Here is an 18405-nt window from a genome sequence, read left to right as displayed (position 1 = left end):
GGGATGTTTGATGAATTATAGAGAAGTCAAACGCAGTCCACATCTGGACTGTTTCCTTTTTCTGCTGATTTAGCACAAGACACGATGACCTTCTCCACGTGCAAAAACCCCGCAGCAAATCAGGAAATCAAAAACAGCAAAATCCCCATTTTAAGAGGGGATTTATCTGCTGATTCTGACACAGGTCCTGTTGGGAAAGCAATTAGGACCCAAATGGGACATCAACTGAAACACACGCAACTGCGAGTAGATAGGAGCGTGGAGCCCGGAGACGGCAGACTCATTCACATTTCATTAATTCTACTCTCATGCAGTTCAAAGTCATTCACAGACCCCATTATTCACAGGGAAAAACGCACGCAGGAGAAGCCCAGTGATGAATGTAGTTTGGAGGAGATGAAGCGACGTCGCAGCTTCACCCTTTGTCCCAGAATAGAAGATCACTGAACACTTTCTGAAGTTGTTAATATCTACATTGAGTCAGACGCTATGGAAGATTTTAGGAACTGATTATAGCACAAGAGCGGACAAGTCAACAAATTCTCTCATCCTTCATAAGGATGCTGATCACCACTGAGAGTTAGTTGAGCGGAAACCTCTCTGGGTGAATTAACCAACATTTCTCCTGTATGCCTTGATAAAAAAAATATATAGTTAAGTCCAGTGAAATAGCTGCTATATTAGCTTTATTTGAGCAGACTGTTACTTAAACTGTGCTGGTGTAGCAGAGGGAATGTTGGATTCATTCAAGAAGAAACGTCCAGATTTGTAATCCTCCTCAGAGTAGCAACTCGGTTTCGCAAAATCTGTTGTGCTGCTGCTATTAAATCCCCCAAAAACATTTTCTTCACTATATTTCAGCCACTCTGGTTGATTTTCTCTTCAGACTGCTGGGTTGTTAAAAGATTCACTTATTCTTCATCATCACAGATGGTCTCTCAATGTCTTGTATCCTACTGTTTGGATCTGATGCAGATCTGATAGTAGGAAAAGTGACTGCAAACTGCTCAGTCCCTGAAGCCGCAAAACAACTCAGAATCAAACCATTTTCACATATTCTTCTCCTGAAATGCTCGGGTCAAGACTAAAGACATCTGTACAGTGGAAAGACAACATGGGCTTGTATGAGATTCTCACATTATGATGCGCTTGCGTAAATATACCAACGTTTTACCAAAGATATTTACACATAAAAGTAGTTAGCATTGGGTCTAAGTAGTTTTGTTCTAATCAGAAGAGCACACGTTTTACCAGTTGCTGCTAAAATAATGTAAGATATTCATCATCGCAATCATAATTTTGTTATCTGAAACATTGATTTATTGTTAATTTGATTGTGTATTGAGTAAACATTTTAGTAGTGACTCAATATGGTTGAGCTGTGGTAGATTTTGAATTATTCACTTAATTCATACCTTTTGTGAAGATTGTTGTACCTTTTTGCCAACCTTCTCAATATAGAGCCACTCAAAAATATTAATATTAGATAATGTTAGTCAAGCTATCTGTAGGCGTAGCTAACCTGTGGTCGGCTGCTTAACAAACATAACACTCACAGATAGCCAACTGTGTTTCAAAACAGTATTACAGCAGTAATAGATGGTTCCCCTTTAGTTTCAACACGTCTGCTTTTTGCATTCTTAAATACTTCAAAAGTAGCTGAGTTTATCTTCCCTGTGTAGGACACTTCTTTCAGCCAGTTGCCAAGCAGTGCACAGCTGGGTAGGAGTTGGTACAGGGTTTGCAAACGCTTCATCCAGCCCCTTTTTTTTTTGCTATTAAAAGGACTTTAAACTGCAGGCACATTGCAACAGAGCAACTTAGCAGTTGCGAAACTATAACTTTTTAATATTTTGATATAGCTTTGTATTGGTAATCAGCACATGACTACTCTGTTTTATCTATATTTATTCACAATGTAATGTATTTGGGTTACCAAAGTCATATCCTTAAATGGTTAACCTCACACTGCAGGCCAAATCTAAAAAAAATCTCTTTTATGGTTCAAGTCTGCCCCAGCAAACACCCAACAGAATAGAGTATGAAGTCACCTCCATAAAGGCGGATGTTAGCTGTAAACCAATGCTCTGTAGGATTTGTTGGAGCCCAGATCTGGGAATGACATCACACCTGAGTTCAGAGCATTCTAGTAGAAAGTCTATAAACCAGAAGGATTTGTTTGGCATCACATACTTGTGATGCCAAACAAATATTAGCATTTCAAGCCAATAAGAATGCATGTTTCTCTATGTTATGCTTTCAAATATCAAAGGAACGTTTTCACCAGTAGAAGAAAGCCCTTGGTTTTTTGAGGTACAAACTATTAGAAGTGCTAATAAATTATTTTTACCTTTATCTTTCACAACCCTGTGATCATATCAGGCCCTGAACCTGGGGTTGTTCAACAGTCTTTGATTTTCACAATTGAAATTTCTACTTTAGGGGAAGTTTATATAGCTTATCTAACTGAAAACAAAAAAAACGTCTGACTTCCAAAGACAATGCTTTAATATTATTTTAAATCTGATTAACGAAAATGGAAAATAAAGGAGGACTAATGATTAAGCCTTGGAGGACTCCTCTAAGAATCTTCAAATAGCCAGACGTACAGTTTACCTAGCTGCAAAAACACATTGTGTTCTTGTGGATTGCATATTTATCAGAGTATCTTTGCTTATTCGATGCCTTTATGTAACTTTGTTATTTAGTGAGAGCAGAATGGGTTTATGCCATAAAAACAATGTATGAGTTATGTGTTGAGAAGCTAAAACTAACTGAAACAGCAGTGTTATACATTTATTATGAGCATGGGTATTTCTTAAGAGGTCTCAGTGACCTCAATTAACAGAATATATAGTTTAAGGTTATTTACTTACTAGTGCATTTCAGCAATTATTTTGCAGATGCTTAATAGCAGTTTTGAGTTTAGTTTTATAGTAATTGTGAAATGAAAGTGCAACACATGATCTAGACTTAAAGTTGCAACCACAAGTTTCAGAAGTGACTGAGCGAGAGCCTCAGGATGTGCGTCATTTGTAGCAGACATTTCAGTGTGTCTGCATCACCGGTCTCACTCCTACCCCAAAACTACATCCACTCACACACATCTACAGGTCGGCGATCGCACTTCACTGATCATTTTACGTCAACACTCAACACATGGGGCAATTTTTTTTTTTTTTTTATGCGTGCGCTCAGACAATTTGTCTGCAGACAGCTGGTGTGAATAAAACTTTAAATTTGTTCCGAGAATTGGCACGACAGCAACACACACAGGGAGGGCACACACAGCTGCTGTTTGAGGCTTCTCTCAGCACGGCTGGGATTGTGTGTGTGTGTGTGTGGGTGTGTGTGTGTGTGTGTGTGTGTGAACACGGGGTCAAGACTCAGCGGCGCTTGAATACGCGTGCACAGAAATATCGCTGTTGTGGCTTGTTAGGTAACACACTCATCAGAGAGAGGACAGCTGAGTGCATGTGTGTGTGTGTGTGTGTGTGTGTGCGTGTGTGTGTGTGTGTGATACAGTTACATCAGTTCCAGCTCTTCAGCGAGGTGTAGAAATGTCTGTTTAAAGGCCTGACTGGAACAGGGATCAGAGCCGCTATGTCCTTTAGGGACCCAGCAGTTGGTAAACTTACCATCACTCTGCCTTTAGATCCAAGCAGTATATATTTTGGGTGTCAGGTTTTTGTCCAAAAAAAGCTATTTTGCAGTCTTTTTTAGTAGGGGATGCATTATTAACTACAAAGGCTTTTAAAACGGTTTAATTTCCCCTGGTATAGTTATTGGATAATTTCCTCTCTGGCTGTGCTGAGTCTCAGGTTGGCAGAAAATCTGAAAACAGCAGGAAACATCTATCCTGGCTCCGTCCAAAGGTCACAGAATCAACGTACCAGGGATGGGGTTTTTTTTGTTTTTTGTTTTTTTTAATCAACACATGCCACATGAATTGTTAAATCAATAAGAAAGAACAGCTTGACAATAACAAGCAATTATCAGGCTTGGGGTGACTCTTTCCTTAGCCTTTCTGAGTCTCTGGTGCCTGCCTCGATTCTTAGCACGTGTGTTGACATGGTTTATTTTAAGAAGTCTGAGGTAGTGGGCATCTGATGCAGCTTTTTGAACCAAACCATAACACTGAGTTCAGGGGCGGTTTGCGCTTAAATGGCGCCCTCGGTAAACCCCTTCTGCTGCCCTCCAACGAAATTAAAAGAGATTCTGAGGACGGACAATATGCACAAGGCTCTTACAAGGCTTTTAGCCACATCTTATACTTCTCAGGAACGAGCGGGGAACTCCCTATTTACTGCAGATGCATAGAGGCAGTAAAATGTTTTAATGGCACAATTGCAGCCACATAAGAAATATCACAGACTGAACTTTAAAAGCTGTTTTCCCAAATTTAAAATGTCTTACTTTACCCATATTCCAGACTTAAGCAGCTTGTTTGTTGTTATTTACTGTTGCAACCCAGCACCGGAGTATCTGACCACAGTTTGTTATAATTTTAACCATGCAGACACAGATATGTGCTTTGATCACTGTGGTGTGTACAAGAGATCAAGTGACAGCTCAGAAAGTGTGGTTTATAAATATTAATAGAGCCCTCATGAATATTCAGAGTGCGGACTGATGAATATTTAAACCATGATGGAGCGAGTGGCCGAGTGACTAGACAGTCACAGACAAGGAACAGATAAATAGACCTTCCTCCTCTTCCTCTGCTTCTTATCGTCAGCAACAGCACAGCCCCCTTCTTTAAAACTACATTAATACAAATTAGGTATACATAATGTCACCATTTTGTTTTCATGTGGAGAAGTTGTGAAATTAATGTTTGCAATGCACGCTAAGTCTCCATTTTTGATCAACCGAGCAAAATCTTCTGGATAGATTACAGCCACTGACCACCAGCACATACAAGGATCAATGTTTATATTGCAACCACAAATAGTTAGCAGGGTGGAAGGAGAAGGTAAAAGTCTCCGCAGCTTAATGTTAGAGCGGTGCAGCAAAGAGTGGCAACTTGGGTGAATAACTCTACCTACGTGCCAATGGATTATTTAAGAAGGGTAAGAAAAAAACAGCCTTTTTCTGTCCTACTATCACAAATGTAAACCTCTGGAGTTTGCATTTTACCGCAACGGCTTTGCTTTGATGAAACTTGACCGTTTCAGTCTGGTGCAAAATAAAAGGACAAACACGTGAAACAGAACTCATGCTGATTTTTAAGCATGATGGAGGATCTGTTATGCTGTGGACTTCTTTCTCAGGTTCGTCATGCAGGGCTTGGGAAGTCTTTTAAAACCTCAAAACACTTTAAATAAAAAGTGAAAATGGGTTGAATATCACATTAGCAACAACATTTCTATCCCTTAAACGCAGAAACAACAGAAAATCCACCTTCTCCCAAGGGGGTCACAATCTCTGGAGCTCCTACAGAAAGCAATGGAGTTGAGCCAGGATGTTATGGTCAATGCTTTGCAAAGATCAGTGGTCTCTCTAGGCAACAACCTCGTGTAATGTCATGGTGTCAAAGGACTCTCCTAATGGCGATGGGGGATCAGTGAGTCCAAAAACATGACTGTGAAAGTAAATGTTGTCACCAAATTGTCCTCAGGCGTGAGAGTCTGTCTCTGCGATGGACTTTAGGACTCTGCAACGGCCATAGGAGAAAATGGTTGGGTTGATGGATATATTTAGTCAAAATAAAGTCTAAGTACACTGTATTTGTTTGTAGATTTTTAATACATCTTTAATAGAGGTTACAGTATTTATGAGTGATGGTTTGATTTTCAGCTTGACTGTATCTACAGATGTAATGTAGCCTAAAGTTTTCAGTTAAGTTTTGAGCTTGGATGTCTTTAGAAAGTCCTTGGTTCAAAGTCAGAGCATTGGAGACGCTAGAACGTATTGCAATAGTGACAATAAGTTATTGAATGATTTCTTATTTCAGAGAATTTTGCAGGCAGAACACTGGAACAGTTTCCACTTTCTATTAAATATTTGTAGATTTCTCAGGAAGCAGAAAAGCGTGTAACATCCACTCTTCATGCTAACTCACACGTCTTTGTTGCATTACAACCGAAGGGGGGGAAAAACGTAGAAACAACTGAACAATTAGTATTTGATTATTTGATTCGGGAGCATTTAAGCAGAAACAAATCTAAAAGCTGCTTCCCACTGACCCCCAGGATTGGACTAGCTCTGAAGAAAAGGAATATTAGGAAGAGAAATACAGCTGCCTCTACGGTTATTTAGATCCATTGTAAAGATGTGGTCAAAAACCACTAACTAAACGGTTGCAGTGGAGACCTGAAGATTCAGAGATGCCATTCATTGCACAAGTTCTCAAACAGTGAGCTTTGCTGATTACTTTTACGTTTTTCTTCCTCACTGTAATCGGTGGCACAATAAAATCCAGCCTTTTTAACAAAGTGATACAATTTCTTCTTCAACTTTAAAAATTCTGCGCTGACTGCAGATATTGGTAAGTTTTGTTTGGTATATATTTTCTTGTAAATATTTATTGATTTATAGAGATGAACACACATCTGACTCATTTGCACGGTCTGAACGCTTGTCTTTCCCATTTAGAAAAGTGAATAAGCACTGTTGTTTTTTCCCCAATCCAAACATTTTTTCCTAGTATCCTTTCCTGAACACATCTATCCAAGTCATGTACTCATATCTCTCAGTTATTATGTAGGGCACTGTAAGAATAATTCAAAACTTTACAAATTTAGCATCAGCAATCCATTTCTACAAGAGGTGTAAACAAAAAGCTAATAATGAATTGAGTCTGTTATATGCTACTTCTTCCATGTTCACTTTAAATCCTCAATAACTTATAGTCTGCATGAAGAAATAATTTTTCCTCTTGAATTATTTTTACTCTTCGTCGTATAGTGGTTCATACAGGCAGCGATCTCGATCAGAGGTTCCTAAACATCTGCATGAGAGAAGTGCATATTTTTCAAAACAAATCAACTTATATAAATTGCATAAAAGTCAAGAAAGATCCCCAGAAAAAGATTCATTCTTAAAATAGCACGTTTTCTACATTGAGAACCTTTTCTGCATCACAACAGGGTTCACATTAGCAGCCACTGTTTTCATTGGTGGGTTGAAGGCATATGTCACTGATGTTCTGCTTCATAAACACAGATCTGAGTGACGATTTAAATGTGAAGACACATGAATTATTAACTTTTTTTTTATCGCAGGATGAAGGGGTTTCAAGAAGGACGACCATCAGCCTCGTTTAAGGAGGGTCGTACGTGTCGAACCTGAGTCGTACCTTTACGGGAGGTGGAAACGAAACTAACACCGAATCTACTTTAACACCTTGGGGCAAGTGGGTGATGAATCTAGACGCAGTGCGTCAGCAGTCAGAATTACAAAACTACGAGCACAGTGAGGAATAATATGGGCTCAAACGTGGGCTGGGCTGAAAGTGCGCACTCGGATTGTGCTGGTGGAGAGCTAAAAATTGTCAGGAGGGGTGCGAGAGAAGCATGAGGACTGGTCTTATTTTCTGATCAATGGCAGTGAGTCACTGTGGATCCACTTCGGGTACAGGAGAATGATCCAAGTGATCATGTGCCCTGAGGACAGGACTGAAACTTGGGCAGACGTGGGCACCGACAGGCTCGTATAGACACTTTCTGGGAGAGTGTAAGAGGCTGTGTGAGGGTAAGGGAGCTGCACCTGTTAAGTGATAGACCTCAGCAGCAGCAGCACGATGGCTGTGTGGGTTTGTGGTCTATAACGGATGTTTGACAGGCTGATGAGCTCTGGCACTCGCACACTGCTTCCTCCACACGTTCTCCCTCCTCTGCCTGTCTTCTCATCTCTTCAGGCGGTGGGCGAAAGCTCTCTCCCTCCTTCCCTCTCACATCCTAAACACAGTGTCTTCCCAGTTCCACTATTTTTCCCTCCTGCTCTTCCAAATCCATCTCTGCATGTTGTTTTGGCTGATTATGAGTTTGACAGGCCTTCAGAGAGAAGCGGCGAGGGAGGGGAATCAAACAATCTCTTCAATTAGACAGCCCACACAAACGCACGTCTGAACTCTACACCGTCTTCATCAGCTGTCGCAGTTTTCATCTTTCAGTCTCAGACACCTTTGTTCCAGAGCTGAAAACACACTGTTCACAACAAAGGCGAGAGAAAACCATTTAGCTTTGAAGAACAGGAAGCCACGGCGAGCTTTTAAGGTTTCTTTGCATTGAGGAGAGGGACTCTCCGTGCTTTCTATGCTTTAATTGACCGGTTTCCCTGAAATTTGTCATCTCGCCACAGTGGTACCTGAAGCAAGGGCATTTCTAAATAATTACGAGTTTAAATATCACATTTAAATGGGTGTTGCTGTGTTAAAGAAGATCGTGATGGAAAGTCGCTCTGCATTAATTACACCTACTTGTTTGGAAGATTGAAAAATTCAGTCCGAATTGTGATATTAACACTGATGCAAAGCAAAATTATTCATATCCTTCCATTTTTTCACACACTTCAGTGTGTTTTGTTGAGATATTATGTGATAGACCTGGGGTGATCGATTCCAGGCCTCAAGATCCTGCAACGTTTACACACCTGAATCAAATGGCTGATTCAGGTGAGTATGCAGTCAACTTCTCCAGAGTCCGGCTATGGACCTCATTATTTGACTCCACTTCCAGTGTTAAGTGGTCTTTACTAAAATTAAAGTTTATTGGTTCTTGAGAGCGTGACTTTGCAATATTCATTGTAATAGCATTATTCTGCTATTACAAATATACTACTTGAAAATGGTTGAGATCTTATCCTACAAACTACTTCTCAGTGCATCACTAATGGAGAGACATTGTGATGATGCGCTGAAGGCGGAGTGTTGGAAAAAGCAGGACCTTCTTAAAGAGACAGAGGCCCAATTTCAAGTTGTTGAATTGAAAAGTCAAATTTCTTTTGAAGTGGCAGTATTATGAGTTTTCCAGGCACATAGTGCCATTTCATTGCAAAATCAAGTAACTAGGTCACGTTTGGTTGTATAAAAATGTTGTATGTATCCAATACGTACTTAACTTAAAATTGGGCCTCTGTCTCTTTAAAAACTCCTGCTCTTTGTGAAACTCTGTTCAGGAAGTCATCGCAACATCACTCCTCTATTAAACCTTGAGCAACGTTTTACCAGTGTCACCCAGAAAAGTAACTTGTATAATAAGCAGTGCAGTTCCACCAGGTGTTTGCTAATTGCTGCTGGCTAGTCTAAAGGAGCTGAGTTGGGGAATAGCTGCAGTTTTCCAAGTAGCTCTGAGGTGGAGCTGCGCCTCAAAGGCGGCGCTCGGTTTACCCCAGGCGTTTCGCGCAGCTGAATGGTTGCCATGGAGATTACAGGATTTCTAAAACATTCATGAAAAATCATCAAGGCAACACTCCAGGTATGTTTTTGATGAGGGAATAACATTAAAACATGATGTAAAGCTCAAAAGAGTGAATTTTATATAATATTGCTTCTTTAAGTACCATAATAAATGAAATACTAACCAACATTTTGATGTGTAATGACGGCGTTTGGAAAATTGTAACGTTTCACTTGTTGATTTTTGTGTTTTTATACACTTTGAACTGCCTTGTTGCTGAAATGTGCTATACAAGTCAACTTGACTTGATTGATTTATTACGTTATGTTGTTATGTAAAGCATTTTTATTACAACTGAAGGTAAGTGACTTGATTATGATTATGCTATAAAATAGCACATTGTGCCTGGAAAACATAATACTGCCCTTTTAAAACAGATGGTTGCACTAGAATTTATTTAGGGGAATCAGAGTAAATAGAGCTGAATACACATGCATGTGATGCTTTTCAGATGTGTAGTTGCAAATATTTTTTTTAAATCATCCCTTTTTTCCATTCTGTAACTATATTATGTTGGTCTATCACATTAAATCCAACTAAAATACATTGAAGTTTATGACCAAAATGTGAGAAATATTTAGGGGTATGAATGCTTCTACCAGAGTGTTGTGGATTTCTCTGAAAGCGGAGACGCACATACAGTGTTTTGATGACTAAGTACCAGAGAAACACTCTAAACCTAATGATGCCACCACTGCGGAAGGAAGAACGTTCAAACAGAGCGATGGAGGAAGTGAGACAGATGACCTCCGGATAGCATACACCAGATGAGTCAATACTGTAGTAATAGTGATGGCGCAGTGCAGCATACCTGTAGGGGTTTAGACCTGTTGATGCAATCAGCACTGGATTTCTTGAGTTCTCACTCCGCTCCCATCTGTCTCCTCTCCGCTCGGCTGTCAACCTCTCCCATCTTTCCTCCCACAGCTCCTGCTCTGTTCTCCTCCTCCTCCTCCTTCTCCTCTTTCACTTCCTCCTTCCTCATTATGAATGTTGCTGGGAAAAGCAAACATTTCTGCAAAAGCCAGTTGTTCCAGATACAGATATCAGCTCCATACCTCATGGGGTAATTTACACTATCTCCTTGTGTTATTTTAGTTTTTTTTGTTGTTGTTTTTGTTGCACATCTGCTCTGTGACGTTGCTTCTTGGGTGGTGTTAATTATTGTAAAACACGCTGAATGCTAATCCGGATCCACTGAAATGGTGTTGAAGAGTTTTTTTCGGTGCTGTAACATGAATAAAAACAAACCTGCTGACATTTGGGAGATTTTTTCCCACTCCCCTCCTCCTGACAGCAGTGACAAACTTTCTGGCTGCATCCCTTCATCAATCTGCCGCTACAAATCCAGATTTCATCTCTCCCTCTGAATCTTTTCGGTCATCCCCCATATTGATCTCTCCATCTTTCAGCACTTGCTCTGCTGACCCGGAAGCCTCTGAGCCTGCTCTCGCGGGCATCATGACCATAAAGCCAAGACGTGAGGCTATTTATATTTGTTCCTAATGAGGTGAGATTTCTCTCCGCCATAGCAACTGTCTCTATGGATACCCTGCACTTGGATACCAGTCGCCCCCCCGTCCCCACCTCATCACCCTGTTTTAAACGTCTTATTATGGGCTGCTGTCATAGTCTAATTAATTCCAAGTTGCCGCCTCTGGTTGCGCGGAAAGCGGCTCGACGTCAACGCAAGTTAACAGCTGAGCTCTGGGTAATTTGCAGCATCAGGTTTATCAATATTAAAATCACCAACCTGATGAACAAATCAACACAAACAACAAGCAGCAGGGAGGAGCAGAGACATCTACAGGTGCTCTGAAGTACACATCCACACATACAGAGTACACAGCATGACAAAGTGCTCATGCTCCTGAAACGTTCTCCTGTTTTGTCACGTTATAAGCAATTTGGAGTGACAGACTAACTCAAAATGGTGCACATAGGAAAATTACATATGTAATAATATAAAAAAATTATTAAAATTAAGGAAGATTGGGCATGGTGTGGTGGCGCAGGGGCTTGGCAGGCCCCACGTTTGGAGGCCTTAGTCCTTGACGCGGACATCGCTGGTTCGACTCCCGGTCCCGGCGACCTTTGCCGCATGTCCTCCCCGCTCTCCTCGCCCTCTTTCCTGTCTGCCTACTGTCGCAAAAAAATACGAGCCACTAGCGCAGCAAAAACTCTTCGGAGAAAAAAATGGGGAAAAAAAATAATTATGGCGCAACTAACCCAGCTGCCCATTTAAACTGAAAAGTTTGGCACCATGATTACTCTGGAGGAGCTGCAGAAATCAACCACAGCCAAAAATAATCTACTGACAGGGCAAACCGTTACACACGAAATGCAAAACACGTATCTCTACGGAAGAGTGGCAAGGAGAAAACAACACAGGGAACATATAAACAAGACACTTTGGGCAGGTGAAAACAAATTGAAACTTTTCGGCTTACAAGAAAAACTGCACTTGTGGAGGAAAAACTAAAGCAAATACACAAAATATGCAAAATATAATCCTCCTCAGTGAAACATGGTGCTGGCAGAATCATGCTGTGGGGATCCTTTTCTTCAGCAGAGGAACACGGTCTGACTTATAAACTGATAGTCAGATATGCTCACCATCCTGGTCTGCGTCTCTATATCTGTAAAGCCAGTAGAGACACAGGACTGTTGTAAAAAGATGTAAAGTATAAAGTATGACTTTGGGAGACTGAATTCAAACACATGGCACACTTTTTAAATCATTTGAAAAGAAAATAGAAAGCAGAAGTAAAGAAAAGGGAGATTGTACAGTCCATCCGGGGGTTATTTGCAGCTTTCTCCACAATTGCAGCCTTATTCCAAATTCTGTTAAATTAATTTCTTTACTCAAAGTTTTACAAATACCTTATCATGCCAACGTGGAAAACATTTGTTGAGATTTTTGCAAGACACATTTGCAAAATCATTCACAGCCTTTGGCGTCAAGCTTTAAATCGAGCCGTTTCTCCTGATCCTCCTTGATGTTTCTACAACTTACATGTAGTCCGCCTGAGGCAAACTCAGTTGATTGGACTGAAGATGGAAAGGCACACACCTGCCTATCAAGGGTTGACAGTGCAGGTCAAAGGTCAAACACCAAGCATGAGATCAAAGCAAGCATCTGTAGACCTCCAAGTTGGGATTGTCTTGAGGTGACCAAGAACCTGATGGTCACTCTGTCTCAACTCCAGCATTCCTCTTTGGAGAGAAAATATCCTTCTTTGCAGCAATCCACCAATTACACCTGTGTGGTAGAGAGGCCACTCTTTAATAAAAGGCTCATGGCATCAAGTCTGGAGTTTAACTAAAGGCACCTGATGGACTCTCAGACCAGGAGAAATTAGATTCTGTTGTCTGATAAGTCTTTTCTGTGAATGCCAGGCGTCATATCTGGGGAAAAAAAGCACCTTCCTTACATTGAGGCACGGTGGTGGCAACATCATGCTATGGGGGTGTTTTCCAGTAGCAGAAACTTGCAGACTGTAATTGCTATGCAAAGTGGATCAACAAAGTATAAAGCAAAGGCTGTAAATACATGATTTTGTTTTGTATTTTTAAGAAATTTGCAAAAGTCTCAAACTTTTTTCCACATTGTCATGATGATGTGAAAACATTTTACCTTCCACCTCACAGCTACGCACTGCTTTATGCTAGTCTAAAACACACAAAAAAACATCAAACCCTCTTAAGTGCGTGGTTGTAGCACTATGGTTTTGATTACCTCAGCAAGCCAGTGAAGACGTGTGATGTCTGCCTCCCGTGCAGACACCGATGGGCGCGTCATTGATCAGGTCCGCTCAAAGGAAGGAAGTGGCTGAAGCATGAGACCCGAGCAGAAGAGCTCAGATCATTACAGGGAGTCAGCCCACTGAGGCTGGGGTCACACAGGTGTTGAGCTCCACCGGCTCATTTCCTGCCACAGAGCAAGACAGCCAATCAATAAGGCGGCAGAGCAACTTCTGGAGAAAGCCACAGAGAAACACAGAAACAATGAAAGGTCGGGGCGTATATATATATATATATATATTTTTTTTTTCTCTCTCAAAGTTGCCTGCTTTTTCCTGATGGCAGACACTCTGAGACAGCTGCATGCACATGTACACACACACACACAGGTACACACACACACTATACAGTGACAGGTGCGGCATTGTTATGGCATGTCCAACTCTGGCAGCTTGTTTTCCTCTCAGACCTCTCACCCTGTGTGATGACTCAGAGACGGGGAGACGAAAGGACAGGCAGGGACACAGAAGAGGAGACATGGGGGGGGGAAGGAGGGAGACTCTGACAGGAGGGACTGCAGGGATAACTCAAGTGTAAAAAGGTTAAGTAAATGATACCAGCAATGCTATGTTAAGAGACCACTATGACCTCTGCTTGCCTGTCTGCATATGCAAATAGCTGTATATATGTCTGACCCTTTGTCCCATTAAAGCAGGTGGCACCAGTGATGTCCGCCGTCCTCTCAGCAACACACACACGCACACCCCCACACACATAGTGGTGCAGCTAAGTACTTTCTGAGGTGGATGCAGACACATTATAGGGGGATTTCAAGGCACAAGCAGCTGTTAAATATAGAAAACACCCACTAGAAATAATTTTGCCGCTATCTTTTGGCGCCCCCTCTAGCGTCACCCCAATGTATAGACCTGAATGTTACGGCTGGAAACCTCACTACTGTCCTTATTGATGACAATTATTGATTAGTTTTTTTGCTTTAAATATCTGAAAAACTCTTATCCACAGTTTTCACTCCATGCCATTGTTTATTTTTAAGCAGTTATGAAACACTGTGGCGAAACTTGGAACTGCGCGAGTTACTCAATAGGTTGTTGCTAGGCAACCAAAGAGCGAGTGAGTTACTAGGTAACCAAAGAAGGAACGAGTTAGTCGAGTCCACCGATCTTTCTTAGCTAGCCTGAGAGGTTGAGCGACTAACGATGCGTTCACACACCAACTGCGTTTTTCAGGCGCGTCTGGTTTACATCCAATGTCTATGTGGAGGCCCGTCGAGGCCCGTCGTGGCGGGTTCTTGTATCTAGTGCGGCGCCATTGTTTTAGCGATTTGAGCGTGTCAGCGCAACCGCGTCCTGCGCTCCACATATACGTCGACGCTCAAAACGCGTTTGTTGTGAACGCACCAAAAGTGCACATGCGTCGAGCTTGAAGCGTCAGAAGCGTTTTTGACTCGTGTAACTCTTTTTGGCGTGAACGCACCATAAAGCTTTTCCTCTGCCTACTTCCCCCAGAATGCTGTGCGGTCCTAGATCGGAGTTCAGGTAATATTTTCTACATTAAATATTCTTCTAGTTGTATTATCTATTGATATTGCGAAACATTTTGTTTTTGATTTTTTTTTTTTTTTTTCGTCCGGCCCTACAGCATACCCACTTTTTGCGCCACTGCACACACACACACACACACACCCACACACACTCCTTTTCTCTACTGTCAGTCCCACTAAATCTATCGTGCTTGAAATTCACTCATCATATCAGGTGGCCTCGATGACACCAATGTGTGCACGCATGCAAACACACCCACGCATGCAGGAATAACAGCATGCTGGACCGGGCTCGATTATACAAGCGGAGCGGCTCAAAACCTGACAGGAGGAACAGGCACCGAAAAGGAAACACGAAAAAGAAATATAAAGGGCTTATTTGCTCGTGTTGTGTAAGCATGTTTCATCTTCCCACTCTCAGCCCACCCCTCACCCACACAGGTTAGATCCAATAGCTGGCGCCGGGCCCCTCTCTAAATCTCGCAAACACAAACATCTCCATGCGAAGGAATATTGCAGCCGAGCTCTTTTTCATAATCTCTCCTTCCCTGCACGCCCACACATGCTCACAGAGGGAGGGGGCGAGGGGAGAAGATAGGGGGGGGGTAAAAATGGAGAGCTGGTAAAAAAGAAAATGAAAAGAGAGGGGGTGGTGGCTGTTTGGGGCGGGGGAGAGGTGCTCTAGAGGTAGTTGTTATAGTAACTGTGTTTCTATACCTGTCAATCAGGGTTATTTCAGGCATCTTGCTTCAGTGAGGGCGAGATGCAGAAAGAAAAAAAAAAGACGAAAAAGCAGGAAAAACGTTCAGGACAAAATCTCTGAGGTAAAATTACCACCGTGGCTTTAAAGCTGCAACTGCAGATGAGTCTGTAGACGGGATGGACGACATGGGCTTAGCATTTTTATCACCATACATATCCTCCTGAGACCCAGAAAAAAAAAAGTTTTTGAATTTTTTTTTTTTTTCACTACATGACTCTTTGGAGTGAAAAAACATCACTACAATTGAAAAAGTTTCAAAACATGTTATTATTTATTTATTACAGTATGTCCTTTGGAGAGGACATCGGGACTCTCTTGTGGCAAATATGAACACATTTTGAGGCCCAGGATGTCCTCTCTAAGGACCAACAGGATTTAACACAGTGGCATGTATGGTTTCAGAGTTATGAACAAAAAAACCTATGTCCTCCACAGAGGACAAAAATGTATTGCTGGGTCTCAGGAGGATATGGTAGTATTGTGGTAGCGATGCAAATGTTGATAAAAAGCTATTTTTGCTTCTTTTTTTAAGGCAGCTGTATGGCTGTGCACAGGACAGCATTCATAGAGCCACAAACACAAACATTATACTTTGATATTTCTTACATCTTACTTAAAAAGGTCCGACTTCTGTCATGAAGCTGCACACAGTAACTGAATGTAATCATTTTTTCCAATGTATTGATAATTATTGGTACTTTCATTGAATAATTAGTGGAGAAAGTAGAAAAAAATAACATTTACGTTAATTGGTCATCATTGAATGAGATTTATTGAAAACCTGCTTATCCTAAACCAGTTAACCTAATTGGAGTACCTGGGGAGAACCCACGGCTGCACAGGGAGAACATGTAAACTCCATGCTGAAAACCCCCCAGGCAAGGATTAAAATACGAGATGTTCTTGCTGCAAGGCAACATTTTAATCTCAAACATATTTATCACTTTAACCTGCTAAATATGTGACCATTAATTGATTCATTAAGCTATTATATTCAGTCTTTTAAGGCAGCTTCCAGCTCTCCTGCAGCAGTCGTCGTCGGCCGCTTCTTTAAACCAACCAACAAAACCGTCATCGACATAATTGCAGTTTAACCATTCCTTCCCATCTAAATGCTCTTCATTAGCTCTGTCCAACTCCATAAGACGTCCCACAGCTGTCCGCCGTAATTGTTCATCTAAACACCTACCATTCAGGTGTTGACTCACGACGCAACTACGTTCGGCTTGTTCCCAAATTAACCGAGCTGCTGCACACATAGGCACTCTGCAAATGACAAACAGAGCGTCCCTAATAGAGTATCTCTATTTAATTACCAACATCATAGCCAAAGAAAAGCCTTGATTCAGCCCCCACTATGGACCAACACATGGTGAGGAGGAGAGAGAAGCGATGAGACAAAGGAGTGGGGGAGTAAGAATAGTGTGAGCACCAATATGGCTGAGTGCTGAGTTTTTGGAGCCATTAGGCAGAAGGTAATTAATACCTGTCACTGCAGTTCTCCGTTCGCTGCCTTTATTCTCTTTCAGACCAATTAAAATATGACACTCCTCCGGTGGAGAACGCCTTGTTAAAATTAAACGCCTGAGACACCTTTGATAAACATATCCAGAGCTACAATTGGCTTTGGCAGCAACGGCACGCCGTATAGATAGAGAGGGAGCGGAAGAAAAAGAGAAAAGGAGAAAAAGAAGAAGAAGAAGAAGGGGAAAAAAACATGGCAGCATCTATGTGTTGTGTCACTTCCAGTAGGAGCTGTTAGATCTGATTAAAAGTGTGCCTCCATGAGAGTTTGACTCGCACAGAAAGTACACACTGGAGATTGACGCGAGGCGATGAGATGGTTGCGAGCCAAGAAGAGACGCTGACCAGTGTGGACGCCTCGCTGCTGCCAGCACCTCACAGCTTGGGCAGCAAGGACAGATGAATGGTAAGCAGAAACAGATAAGCCATGCGAGCCGCTGAAGACGGACAAAGACAGGTGGTGTGCAGAGGCTTGAAGAGCAGAGCGAGTCACGGTGAACAGTGAGATGGGAAGGGGAAACAAAGTGCGGGAGCAGAATTAGGTGAAGGTGGAGGGCTTTTTCTGGGATTCAAAAGACGGATGAGTGGGAAACAGAGAGGTGGAGTGATGGATGCAGGCAGGAGACCAGCAGCTTATTGCCAACATCTCCATGCATCCTTCCAGACATCACACTGCGCCGCCATCTGCCTCCCAACCACACACACAGAAATACACAGGCACCGAGCACACACACACACACGCCCACACACACAGAGGGAGGACATATGTGAAATCATTAGTGTCTCATGACACTGAATAAAATATCCAGGGATGAGAACTGTCTTTAAAGAAATCACCTGCAGGGAAAATGTGATTGGATAAGATCGCGACCTCACTGCAACGTAATTTGCATGTCATCTAAATGGGATCTGACCTCGATGCTGAGAGGGGGTCAAAGGGCCTCCGATTAGGTTGAACGGGACGACTCGCGCTCCGATTGGCTGAAAGAAGCAGTAACAACAACTGCAGGTGAAGCTCCGCTTTCCCCTGTGAGCTGCAGGACTGCCCTCTACTGGCGGCCGGTCAGAAGTTCACAAACTCCAATCACATGCAGTTCTTTTTGGACTTTTATGAATGCTTCTTTTTTCAACGTGGGCCGATATTACAAAATCCATCTCAAGCGGTTTTAGTAAGCAAAAGTTTACATTTTGAAATCCACAGTGTCAAAATTACCCATACAGGCTCAAATATACACAAAGAAATTCACTATTTGGATGTGTGTCGATTCAGAAGCTGCATAACAAGCTTTTGACTTGATTCTGATGTCTTATCAGCATCATTAGTCATTTAAATAATTTGATCTCCAGGCACAGATGTTGCCTTTTAAAGGCTGTACATCCCTCAACAGCGTCTCAGTTTGAGGCCCAAT

This window comes from Xiphophorus hellerii, chromosome 13 (genome assembly GCF_003331165.1).
Source record: "Xiphophorus hellerii strain 12219 chromosome 13, Xiphophorus_hellerii-4.1, whole genome shotgun sequence".
Lineage (NCBI taxonomy): Eukaryota > Metazoa > Chordata > Actinopteri > Cyprinodontiformes > Poeciliidae > Xiphophorus > Xiphophorus hellerii.
Note: the sequence above shows the minus strand (reverse complement) of the source record.